Below are 11,512 nucleotides of genomic sequence, written 5' to 3'. Positions count from 1 at the left end.
GGGATGGAGGTGGCCTGGGCTGGAAGTGAGGGGGCAGCAGGTCGAGAGGCTCTCTGAGGAAGGACAGACAAAAGCAGAGGTGGTGGAGGGAAGGGGGTGGCCCCTGGCGGGTGCTTAGGGCCTGGGGTTAAGGAACTGCCTATGCTCCTCCCCCAACCACCGGGCTCCAGCAATGCTGTAGGTAAAGGGAGGGGGATTAGGTTCTGACAGTGAAATCAGGCTCCCAGCCAAAGGGATGAGGAGAGGCTGGGGGAGGGAACATGGCAGAAACCAGACTCCTGCTGCCCCTCCTTCCCCCTCACTGTCCCCCCTTCCCCCTCACTGCCCCCTACTTCTTCCACCCAGGTCTATGTCCATCTCCACTCCAGCCCTCTTGAGCCCCCAACCAGAAGAGTTCTGTCTCTTGTTCCGTAGGCATCCCTTCTACTGCAAAAGAGAAGGGCCGGTGCAGGCCCTCTCCCCTACAAGCCTTGTGACAAAGGATGTTAAAACCTTGCTCAAAAGATGGTCCATTAGGATGAGGGAGCCTAGACTTACAGGAGCATGGAGGAGGGATGCGGTCTGGCTGAGGAAATTGGGGAAGCTGGAGGAGGGGGATCCCTGGGATGGGGTCAGGGAGGCCTGGGCCCACTCCCCTCCCTTCACTTCCTCACTCCCTGCACTAGCCAGTCAGCCAGAATTTCCAAAGAGACAGAAATAAGACAAAGGGAAGTCTGGGCTGGGAGGGGAATTTTTTCCAGATGTGAGCATTTGTGGTTTGGCAGCTCTGAGCCAGAGCTCCAGCCCCTGCACCCCAACCCTGGCTGAGAGAGGTGGGTGGAGGGTCCAGAGCATGGTACTGAGCAGCTAAGCTGGAGGTCTCAGCCCCATAGGCTCATGGAGGCTCATGTGTAGAGGGGTTTCTTAGGGAAGATGCAAGGGAAGGGAGTTGAGGGCATGGGGTTGGGGAGTGGTAGGACGAGAAGGCTGGGGGGACCAGGAAGGGGGGCTAACAGGAGGCTTGGGGAGCCTAGAGGCAAGGGGAAGGGGCTAGGGCCCTGGGACCAGGGCAGAGCTTAGCTAGCATCAGTCACTCAGTCACAAACAACTGGCTTTAATTTCCCGCTGGGGATCAATAAGGAGAAGGAATTTCCTAGTGTCGCTGGCCTTTTAATTATGACCAAATCTGCTGCAGATCTGCCAGGGGCAACACATTCCCCCTTTCTAGGAGTCTTGGTCATACCCCTCGTGGGGCTCCCCCAGGAATTTGGAGACTCAAGTTGGGGAGGGTGCGAAATTGGTGAGAAAAGCTGAGGGAGCAGAGGTGGGATGGGGGGGTGGGGAGGAAACAGGCTTGAGAGAGTTAGGAAAGAAACATTCTGGGGCTTTGTTCCCACTGCAGTGTGGCTATGAGGAAAGTAACTAGTTTTGCAGCAGATGAGATGGAGATGGGCAGGCTTCTGGGTGGTTGGAAGAGTGTGGGTGTAAGTGGATGTAGATGTGTGTGCTATTGCGGGGTCTAGAGGCTTGGGAAGAGGAGACCCCCCCGCCTGTCTTCATCACTCCATAGAGGCTGAGCGAGGGAGGAGTGATAGAAAGAGTGGAAGAGTCATGAACCCCTCACCCTCACCCCCAGCCGGGACCAAGGAGATTCTCTGGCCAAATTCAGCACTTGTAGAAGGGCCTCACCCTGAGCAGTGTTATTGCATCTGCTGGATCAGAGAGTTTGTTGGCTGTCATGTAGAAATTAAACCCAGGTGGGGCTGGACACCTGGGTCTCTGCCATTTGAAGTAGGGGCAGCGAAGAAGGCAAGACTTCTATAGAGAGTGGGGAAGTCGGAGAGTGGAAGAGAGGAGTTGTGAGTGCCTGGGGCAGGACAGCTGTGTCTCCTGGCCTTCCTGAGCCCTCAGGATTCCACTCAGCACGGAGCATAGACTCAAGCATCCCGCCTCCAAGTCTGGTCTGATCCTCAGTCCTGGAGGGAGTGTTCCATTCATATGCCTCCCTGGGTTCAGGGACCCAGCCCTTTTCAAATCTGGTAAAGCCCAGCTCTGATCCTCCCCAAATGAAATTGCCATTGCAGCAGGGTGGATGGGAGTTAGATCAAAAATGAGCTCCCAGCAAGCTAAAGTGCAAGCTGGAAGACGGTCAGAGATCCAGAAAGGAGGCAACATGTTTCCCAGAAACATCTGGTCTGAGGGGAGAAACCCTGAGAACTGGGGAAGGTGTGGGCAGAGAATCCCCAGTGACCTAGGGGAAGGGGCAGCTGGGCTGAAAGTTAGGGGATGACAGTGACCTCCAGGGCCAGCCCCAGGCCCTGACAAAGAGGGAGGCAGGTGTGGCTCAGTAGGGTCAGAACTACAGGATGGGAGGAGGGGGCTGGCTGTGATAGGAGGGATTTCAGTTAGACAAGGGAGGATCCACACGGCACCCAGGCAGCCAGGCGGCTCCTCTGTTGTTTTTGGCTCCGCTACCTGGTTCCCAGCTCCAGCTGCCCAGGCTCTCCTCAGGGCTGGGCCTGGCACACTGAGCTGGGAGGGCTGAGCAAGGGAGGGAAGAGAGAGGAGGTGGGGATGCACTGGCTGAGTTTTTGTGTCCGGATTGAATCTCTGTCCCCTAAGAGAGGCCCCTAGCTCTGCTGGCCTCTTTAGGCGGACAGGCGCAGAGGTGTGGGCAGCCACTGAAGAACCTGGAGACCCCGCACAGGGGCTGGCCACCACCGCATTGATCTTACTCTCTGATCCTGGGGGCTTCGCTCCTCTGTCTCTCTGCCTGGCTCCACCACCCAGACTGGTGCTTCTTGCCTGTCTGGCATGGGAAGTCATCCCTTTCCCCACGCAGGCCCTACTCAGCTTTCTCTTCTACTACAGTGAAAGGCACCAAATTCAACTCCTCTTCCTCTGGAGCCTCCTTGCTTCTTGGAGAACCTCCAGGTTGAGGTGGGGATCCAGTGTGCCCAGGACCGTTGGTGGCAGCTGCCAGTATCTAAAGCTGGGAAAGTCCTGGGCCTGACTCTGGCCAGCTGTGGCCCCCTCTTTCTCTCCCTCCTGAATGAATCCCCCTAGGGCAGCATTGCTGGATGGAGAAGTCAGCACTGTGACCTGCAGTTAAACTCCTCTTGGCTTTTATGATCCAGTGACTAGGGCCAGACCCCTCTGCCATTTCCACCCCCTGCCCTGCACTGGCCCCTTAACCCCTGGCAGCCCAAAGCAGGAGGGAGAAGGCTGCAGCTATGACAAATTTGGCAGGCTGGACACCTGGATTTGTATGCTGCCTGGGGACAGTGGGTAAACCTGGAAAAGATGAACAGCCTGCAGTTTAGTTCAAGACTGGTCCTGGGGAGCCCAAGCCATCTCCCAGATGCCTCCTCTCCCACTCTCTGGGGATGTGAAGTGGAAGAAGAGCCAGGGGTCCAGAGAATCCCTCTCTCCATTGAGATGATCTGGAGTTTCTGGAAGAAGAAAGAAACCCGGCAGAACTGCAGACTAAGTGGGTGCTATGTTTCTCTGCTGGCCTGAACCGCCGAAGGTGGGCACTGGGCCAGATAACCAGACTCTGGGATTGAAGAGGAAAGAGGCAGGAGGGAGGGAAGAAGGGCGAGAAGAGACTGAGGGGGGCCCCAGGTCTGGGCTCTGAGGTTCTGGAGGGGGACAGAAAGAGGGCATTGGACCCATTGTCCCTGGGGCAGGGTAAAGGGGCAGATGCGTCAGACTCAGGAAGGTCAGCCAGCTTGGGGAAACACGTCTTCAAGGCTCCTCAGTGCCCCCATTTCCCTCCTCTCTCTAACCCACAAATGCAACTACTGCCTCCAGGTAAGACCTAGTAGTTTGGCCCCTAGCCTGACCCACAAGGGCCTATGGAAACCAGCTGTGCTAATGGCTCCAGGGAAGAGGCTGGAGCCCCAAGAGTCAGATAATAAGGACCAGCTTCCCTAATCCCAGCGCCCTTCCTGCTGCAAACCAGGCCCCGGCCAGTGGGCCAGACTCTCGGGAGACAGGATCAGAGGTGTGGGGGGACTTGAGCAGAGTAAGGGAGGGCCACGGGAGCCCAGATTCCTGGTCCCTGCCCCCATCCTCCCATCCTGAGCAGGCAGGGAATTAAGAAGGGATACAAGAGTTCAGAGTCTGGCCCCTTAGCCAGGCTAGGGCCTTGTCCTTCCAGTGACCCCACCATCCCACCCCTCCTTATAGCAGGCTGGAGACATGGGCGGGTGGGGGAGGCCCCAGACTGACCTAGCCCTAATGGCTTTCCCTGGGCAGCACGAACAAAATGGGAAAAAGATGTGTGAGGTGGGAAGCTCTGATTTCCTTTCTCCTTCGGGCGCCAGCTCTGGAAAATGCTAGCTGTCAAAGAGAGATTGTACAGTCTCCCTGCCTCCTCCTCCTCAGTACCCCCTACCCCACCCCATCCACCAGGGCCCCCCAGCCTGCCCAGATTCCCAGAGGGCACTGGGCTAGCGCCTGTGAATTTCAGTTCTCCAGGCTGAGGACGCACACTGTCCTGACAAAGCCCCCACTCCCCCTTCCTGTCTTCTCCACCAATCTGGGAAAGACATCCAAGCAGGAGCTTTGGCACTTGGGGATTCGCAGGGACTCGTCTCTAGGGGATCAAAGGATCCAGCAGCTCCTGCATTTCACAGCTGCTAACCTCCTTGCTACAGTCTCACTCCTCCTGAATCCCAGTGCTCTGGGACTGTCAGCTGCACAGTTCCAGGTTTCCAGAGGATCTGGATTTTTGGTTACTGAGTCTTCCCACTGAGCTCTCAGTAACTGGCCTAGAGAGGGCGCCATCCTGAGTGGAGGACACTCATAGGGAGCGCCTTTCCTCCTGCTTGCAGGCCTTGTGGTCTCTTTGGGCCAAGTCTCCTTTTATGAGCTCCTGGACCCCCTGGTGCTAGGCTCCTAGGAACCCCAAGGAATTGATTCCAAAGTTGGGAGGAGGCAGGCCCTGCCTTGGAGTGGAGAGTATGCATGGGGATGGGGTGGGTTCCAGCCTAGGAGGAAGCCACCAGAACACTCTGCCCTTTCCTCAGCTCCCCTCTCTTACCCTTCAGGAAAGCTCCCCAGACCTACCCACTCTACCAGCCCAGCGTGGCACCCCAGCCCCAGCCTTAGGTCTCTAGCTGCCAGGCTGGGTTATCTGCCTCTGCCTCTCTGTTGGTCCTGGGTGTGGGGCAGTCTTCCTCATTCCTCCTCTGGTTATGGTTTGGATCCCTCTCATGGAACCTTTCCAAAGAAGTGACCAAGCAGGATTCCACAGGGTAGAAGGGAGTGAAGGCCCTGGCCTTTGGGGAAGCTGCCTTGAGACTAGAGATGCCAGACAATTTAGGTTCCTGGTGCTGCACTGGGACAGGGGTCAGGGTCACAGTCCCAGGGCCCAACCCTCAGTGCCCAGGCCTGGGAGAGGAGTGGCTCTGACTCTGAACCCACCACTGTGCAAGAACTTTCCATGTGCAGTCTTGGGTCTGTGTGATTCCAAAGCTTTGCTCTTAAACACTTCAGAATGGAATTCAGTTGAGCCTGGAAGAGGATTAAGATGTGCTTGTCTTTCCATGTCAAACTCTTAAAAATATCTTCTCTCTGCCTCTTCCTCCACCCTCGTCTCTCTCAAAATCCTATGCATTATATACACTCTTTCAAAGAAAGCATAGAATTGATGATATCCTTAAACAAAGCAAGAAGTCTTACATATTAAAGAAAGAAACAAAACCAACAAGTCAGAGCAGCTAAGTGGCGGGACTGCAGAGAGGAGAGCAGAACAAAGACTTGTGCAGCAGTCCAGAGGCCAGGGGCTGGGGCAGCAGGGGCTGCAGGGTGAGAGGCCTGGGACACCAGGACCCCTCCCCTCAGCAGTACCACTAGATGTCACCCATTTAGTCACTGCCTGAAAGAGATTACACAACTCTGCTCAGAGTCTGCAGCAAACCTTTACCCCTGACCACACTTGTGTCCCCAGCTTCTGAGGACGTGGCCACTTCCCGAACACTCTTTGGTGGACTAGTGTGTACAGGAGCTTGGGTGAGAGTTGAAAGACCTGATGTGTCAGTCTTGACTTAAACATTTGTTCAGCATCAACCACATCAAAGATCATCCACGTGCGTGTAAAGTTAATCAGTCTCAAACTAGGCCACTTACCACCTCCACTGTCTCAACTCCTGTCAGCAAGAGCCTCCACTTTGGTTCTCTGTTCCCAGTCTCTCCCTTGCACAGCAGTCAAAGGCAGCCCTTTAAATCCCGAGTCAGTTCACGCCACTCTTCTGCTCAAAACTCTACCTTGGTGTCCCATTTTGCACAGATATAAGCCCAAGTCCTTACAATGCCCTACAAGGCTCTATATTATCTGCCTATATCTCCCCCTGCTCATTGACCCCATCTCCTACTCCTTTCCTCTTGTCTTCCCCTGCTCCAGCCATGAAGCCGTGATGCTTCCTAAGTACACCATGCATACTCCTGCCCCAGGGCCTTTGCACCTCACTTTCTCTGGCATGTTCTTCCCCCAGATATTTACATGGCTTACTCCTTCACTTCTTTCAGGTCTGCTCAAATGTCACATCTTCTCTAAACAGCCCATCTAAAATCTTATGTACACACATACCTGTCTCATTCCCTTATTTTCCTTCGTATCACTCATCACCCCCCACTACAGGTAAAGTCCCTGCAGATTTTGCTGGCCTACAACAGTGACTGGCACATAGTTTGTGCTCAATAAATATTTCTTGAACAAATAAATGAAAAGTAAGTGAATGACTTCAGTCAAAATCAATGACTACTAAGGCTGAAAGAAGTTATCTGTGTCTTTCATTAATCTCTTGGTTTTGATTCAATCATGTATTTCACTGTCCTTGATAGGTGCATGAAAGAGGTACTCTGATAAAAATCAGATCTGAAAACGAAAGTGATACAGTGGATACTGGTGGGGGCCATGATCCACTGGCTGGGAGAGCTCAGAACTCTTCATACTTCTCAGTGATGCTTCAGCTGCTCACTTAGAAATCCCCTGACCCAACTCCTTTAAGGCTCATACCATATGCTCACTAAATCTTCAATTCCTTATCTGCTGCATCTGTCCACCTCATGTCACTGAGGATCTAGCTCAGGCTCTCCCATCTTCCTCTGTCTCTAATCCTGTGGCCAGCCACCTGGTGGCTTCCAATGCTTACTCAACAGGTTTGCCTCTCAGTCAAGAGTTCCACTCTTGTCTCAAGTCCTTGACTCCATTAACTGCAACAACTTTGTCTCTATCTTGGTTTGGACACTCGCCTCCAGGGACCTCCACGCTGTCCTCCTATTGCAGCCTATGCAGCCCCAAGCATTTAAACTCTCTGCTTCTCTATCTGGGTTGCCGAATGATGCTAGGGAAAAACGTGGTAACTAGCTTGCAATGTTCTTGCAAACCTCAAACAGAAACTTTGCTGTTGTTCAGAGGCCCTTCTTTGTGTTCTCGGTTAGCTCGCTCTACCATCTTCTCAGTGGCTGCTCAAACTGTCTTTATTCTTCCCAAGTTTCTGTCTCCTGGCTTCCCCCTTATATTCAGCAGACCACTCTGCCTCCAGTTTAATGAGCACTCAAGATCACCAGGTGCTGTCACATTATTCCGCTGCCACCTCAAACCATCTCCTTCTGCCCTAGGCTTTCCTCTTTCCTTCCTGACCCAGAAGACAAACGGTCTCTACTTTTGGCCAAAGCTAAGCTCAGCATCCCTGTCCCCTACTCTTTCAGGATCCACTATATCATTTACCCGACCCCTCGTCAGCCATGGAATGTTCTACGGGCTTTGTCCATCAGCATCTTCTGACCTCTCACTCCTATAGAGACCCTCATCTGCTTCTCTTCAAAGCCAGGAAAGAACAGTCCACATTCACTTCTCTCCTTGATCACCTCCAACTTATTCTCCAGCCCACCTCAGCTTAGCTTCTGCTGCCCTCCCCGCCGCTCCCACCACATTGTTCAGATGAAGAGCTGTGAATTGCTCCAAAAAAAAAAAAAAAAGACCCTTTCTTTGCTTACTGGCGCTCCGTACTGTTTCATCTCCTTGGTTGTCTCCTTGGTTGTCCTCTTATCTGCCTGATAGCCCTCTCTTAGGCCTCTCTTCCTCCTGCAGCTTTTGAGGATGGGTATTTCCTGAGATTCTTACTTTAACCTTCTGTTCTTCTTTATATTCAAAGGCTTCATCCCAGTCCAATGCTGCCATCCCACTCCTGCACTCTCGTCTCTAAGCCTTAGTTTCCAGCCCCAGGGCTTTTACTCTTCTAAGCTAGTCTGGTATGCCCAGCTGCTGGCTGGACATCTCCAGTTGGGTATCTTCAGGCAGCTCACAGTCAACCCAACTGATACCCAAGTCATCCTCCTCAAAAACCCACCCTTCTGCCCACCATATGCTGTCTTGCTGAGTGGCACCACTGCTGTCTACTAACTGTAATTCAGAAACATCAAGGCGACCTTTAATCCTCTGCCTTGATCTCTAAGTCTTATTGATTCTACCTCTTCAGTGATGTCCATATGTATCTTCCCACTTCACTGGGTCAGACCTCCATCATCGCTCATTCAAATTATTCAAAGAACTCATTTCCTGGCTTTTTTCCGATCCAGATTCCATTTGGCTGCCAGCCTCGTCTTCCTAAAGCACAAATCTGATCACACCACTTCCCTGCTTTAAATCCTTCAATGACTCTAGACAGTACTTCCCACAGCCACTGAAATTAGTTTACTGCTTTCTCTTCAGGCTGCTGTAAGCAACTCCAGGGCAAAGACAATGCCATTTCTCTAGTGCCCAGCACAATGTCCGGCACATAGCAGGCGCTTAATATATGTGTGGAAGGATTCCAAGCCTCATCAGATGCTGCCTGGATGTGTTAACAGGCAAGCAGGGCAGTGGTTAAAAATAGAGGCTTTAGACAGACTTGGCATGTCTGAGTGCCAGCACTGCCAACCTCCAGCTACTTGGCCTGAGAAAGATTTCTTACTTTTTGTCAACCTCAGGTTCCTCAACTGTTAAATTAGAACACCACCTACCTTAGAGAGACTGGGACAATGCTCCTAAAGGACTTATTAGAAGCACCCAACAAACGGTTGCCATTATTACAATTAATGCCAGCAACCACTCGGTAAACATCAAGGTTAGAAAAGAATCCCGAGACTTTAATGCTAGAACCACTGAGGCTCCAAGAAGCAAACGGACTTCCCATCACAACTTTAGTAAGTTGCAAAACCAAACTTAAAACCTAGCGTCAATGCAACAGTAAAATGCTATTATGCTGTCAGCTGTTTGGTGGACTTGCCCTGAAGTACAGGGTAAATGAAAGTGCTTTGTGAACAGTACAGACAGTAGATGTAGGATATTTGTAGATGCACCTGGCATACTGCATACATGGGAATTTCTGTCTCTGTCTCTAAACTTGGACTTGGGCTAATGTGCCTTGGGGTAAGTTCGTAATTACAGCTCTGTTCATCTTCCCTATTGTCAGCTGTAATCATCTGTTACACTAGGAATCAAATGATTCCTTCTTGGAGCCTTGGCTGGATCAGTGGTTCTTAAGGGTAGAGGTAATGGCAGCTTACCTGAAGTTTCAAAATATACTCCCCCTTCCCTTTTTAAGAACCACTTTGTTACATGAAATTTTAGAAGATCAAGAATGTTTGGCAGGATACACTTCTCACACTTTGATCTTTCTCATTCTTACCTACAGCAGGGGGTCTCAGCATTAGAAAACAGCATTATGCTAGGAAAAGATTATTACTGGAAGAGAATGTGTTTTTCTGCGCAAATGCTCTACTCTGAAAGACCTTAGATTTAAGACAAAACAGGGCTTGCTGATTGGGATTCAGGCAGCAATCTGCAATGGGGCTTGCTCACCATCAGGTGGATGAAGCCAGGACCCTGGAGACAGAGAGGGTTCAAGTACAGGGGACCCCCAGGCACTCTGCAGGGTGAGCTGGGCTCTGACTAGGAAGCGTAATGAAAGAAAGCAGTGAGAAAAAGACTGCAAAGTCCTCTGGTCCCCAGGTTCTTCCTGTTGAGCAGAAGTGAGACTCAGCTCTTCCTGAAGTTGGACTGAGACCAGGTGCCCTTTCAGGAAATGAGAGTCGGGGGCAGGGTAGAGCATAAAAGCCAGCTGCCGCTTCACCAAGACACACACAAAGCCAGGTACTGTAAAAGCTGAACTCAAATGAGAATTTTCCAATTATCTTCTAGTTTACTATCACAATGTAATTAAGTCTTGCTTTTATTTCAATTAAGACTTGTATTCCCAGTTTTTGGTGTGGCCTTCCTAGATTATTCCCACTTAGGGGTGTGTGAGGACGCCTGGCACCTCTTTGTGAAGTGTCATGGACATTACATATGTTGGATTCAACAGGACCCAACTTACTCAGAACTCAACAGCTGCCTGTGCAAGCAGACCGTGCAATGCAGGACATTGGGAGCAAGACTATGTCTGGGGTCTGATTTGGCTGCATGAAATTCCCTTCGACGGCAGCCATGATTCTGATTCTGGCCCCTGGAGCCAAACCAGCCACTCAAGAGGGCACAAGTCTTGGTGTATAGATGGAGTCTGCATTTGCTCAAGATAGAGTGCAGACAGTGATCCCAGACACAAGGTCAGACCTATGACTCACCTTCCCAACATAAGGGTGTGCACCACCAAGGAAGGCCTGACAGGAGCGACCAGGCTGGCGTCACCAAGCACCCTTCCTCCCCTGCTCCGTCCCTCCTGCATGCCCACTCTGAGTCACTCTCCTGGTCACACAGGCTCTGTGAGGGTGTTTGCATGGCTTGGAGTGTCACTTTAGGTGTGCTCGTTGATTTGTGGCAGGGACAAGGACAAGGCATCAGAGAACATGGGCTACACACAAAGGCTTGGTCAGCACTTCTTGATGACTTCCAGCAAACCAGGGCCCAGTGAGTGTCATCCACAGAGACCCTGGACCCCCTACCAGAATTATAGCTCTGCAGGATCTTGTGATTAAAGTTATTTAATGTGAAGTTAAAAAGAAAATATCACACAACTGTTTTTCCTTTATAAAAATTTATCAAGGGAATAATTTGAGTTTTTAGAGGCTTCATTTAGCAAAGCAAAAGACTAAAAATTACCATAAAAACACTTTAAATTCTTTTTTAACTACCAAGTGGGATCTAAATTAAATAAACCCTCTATCACTTTAGGAAAGAGACTGCTTTCCTAAATCAGAAAAGTTGATTTCCAAGTCACACTCTCTTACCCTATTGCCTAAGGAGAACTAAATCTCACCAGGGATGGCTTCTCTAGAAGTCAAGGTGGAAAGAACAGGTGATATTCTGACAGACTAGATGTAGACTCTGAGCCAAAAGCAGAGTCTGTGAGATGTAATGTGATCATATAAGTTATTACCCAGTAGGATACTTCTGAGAGTGAAAGAGGAAGCTATTAATTACTTGAGAACAAAAGGCATAAAATGAGACATATGGCCACCCTAGTGATAAGGCAGTTTGGGAAACTACATTGCCCAGTATGCCCTGCCCCTTGAAAGTCAAAAGGCTTTTTTCCCAGGAGCAAAG

The sequence above is a fragment of the Vicugna pacos genome, chromosome 21, assembly GCF_048564905.1.
Source record: "Vicugna pacos chromosome 21, VicPac4, whole genome shotgun sequence".
NCBI lineage: Eukaryota > Metazoa > Chordata > Mammalia > Artiodactyla > Camelidae > Vicugna > Vicugna pacos.
Note: the sequence above shows the minus strand (reverse complement) of the source record.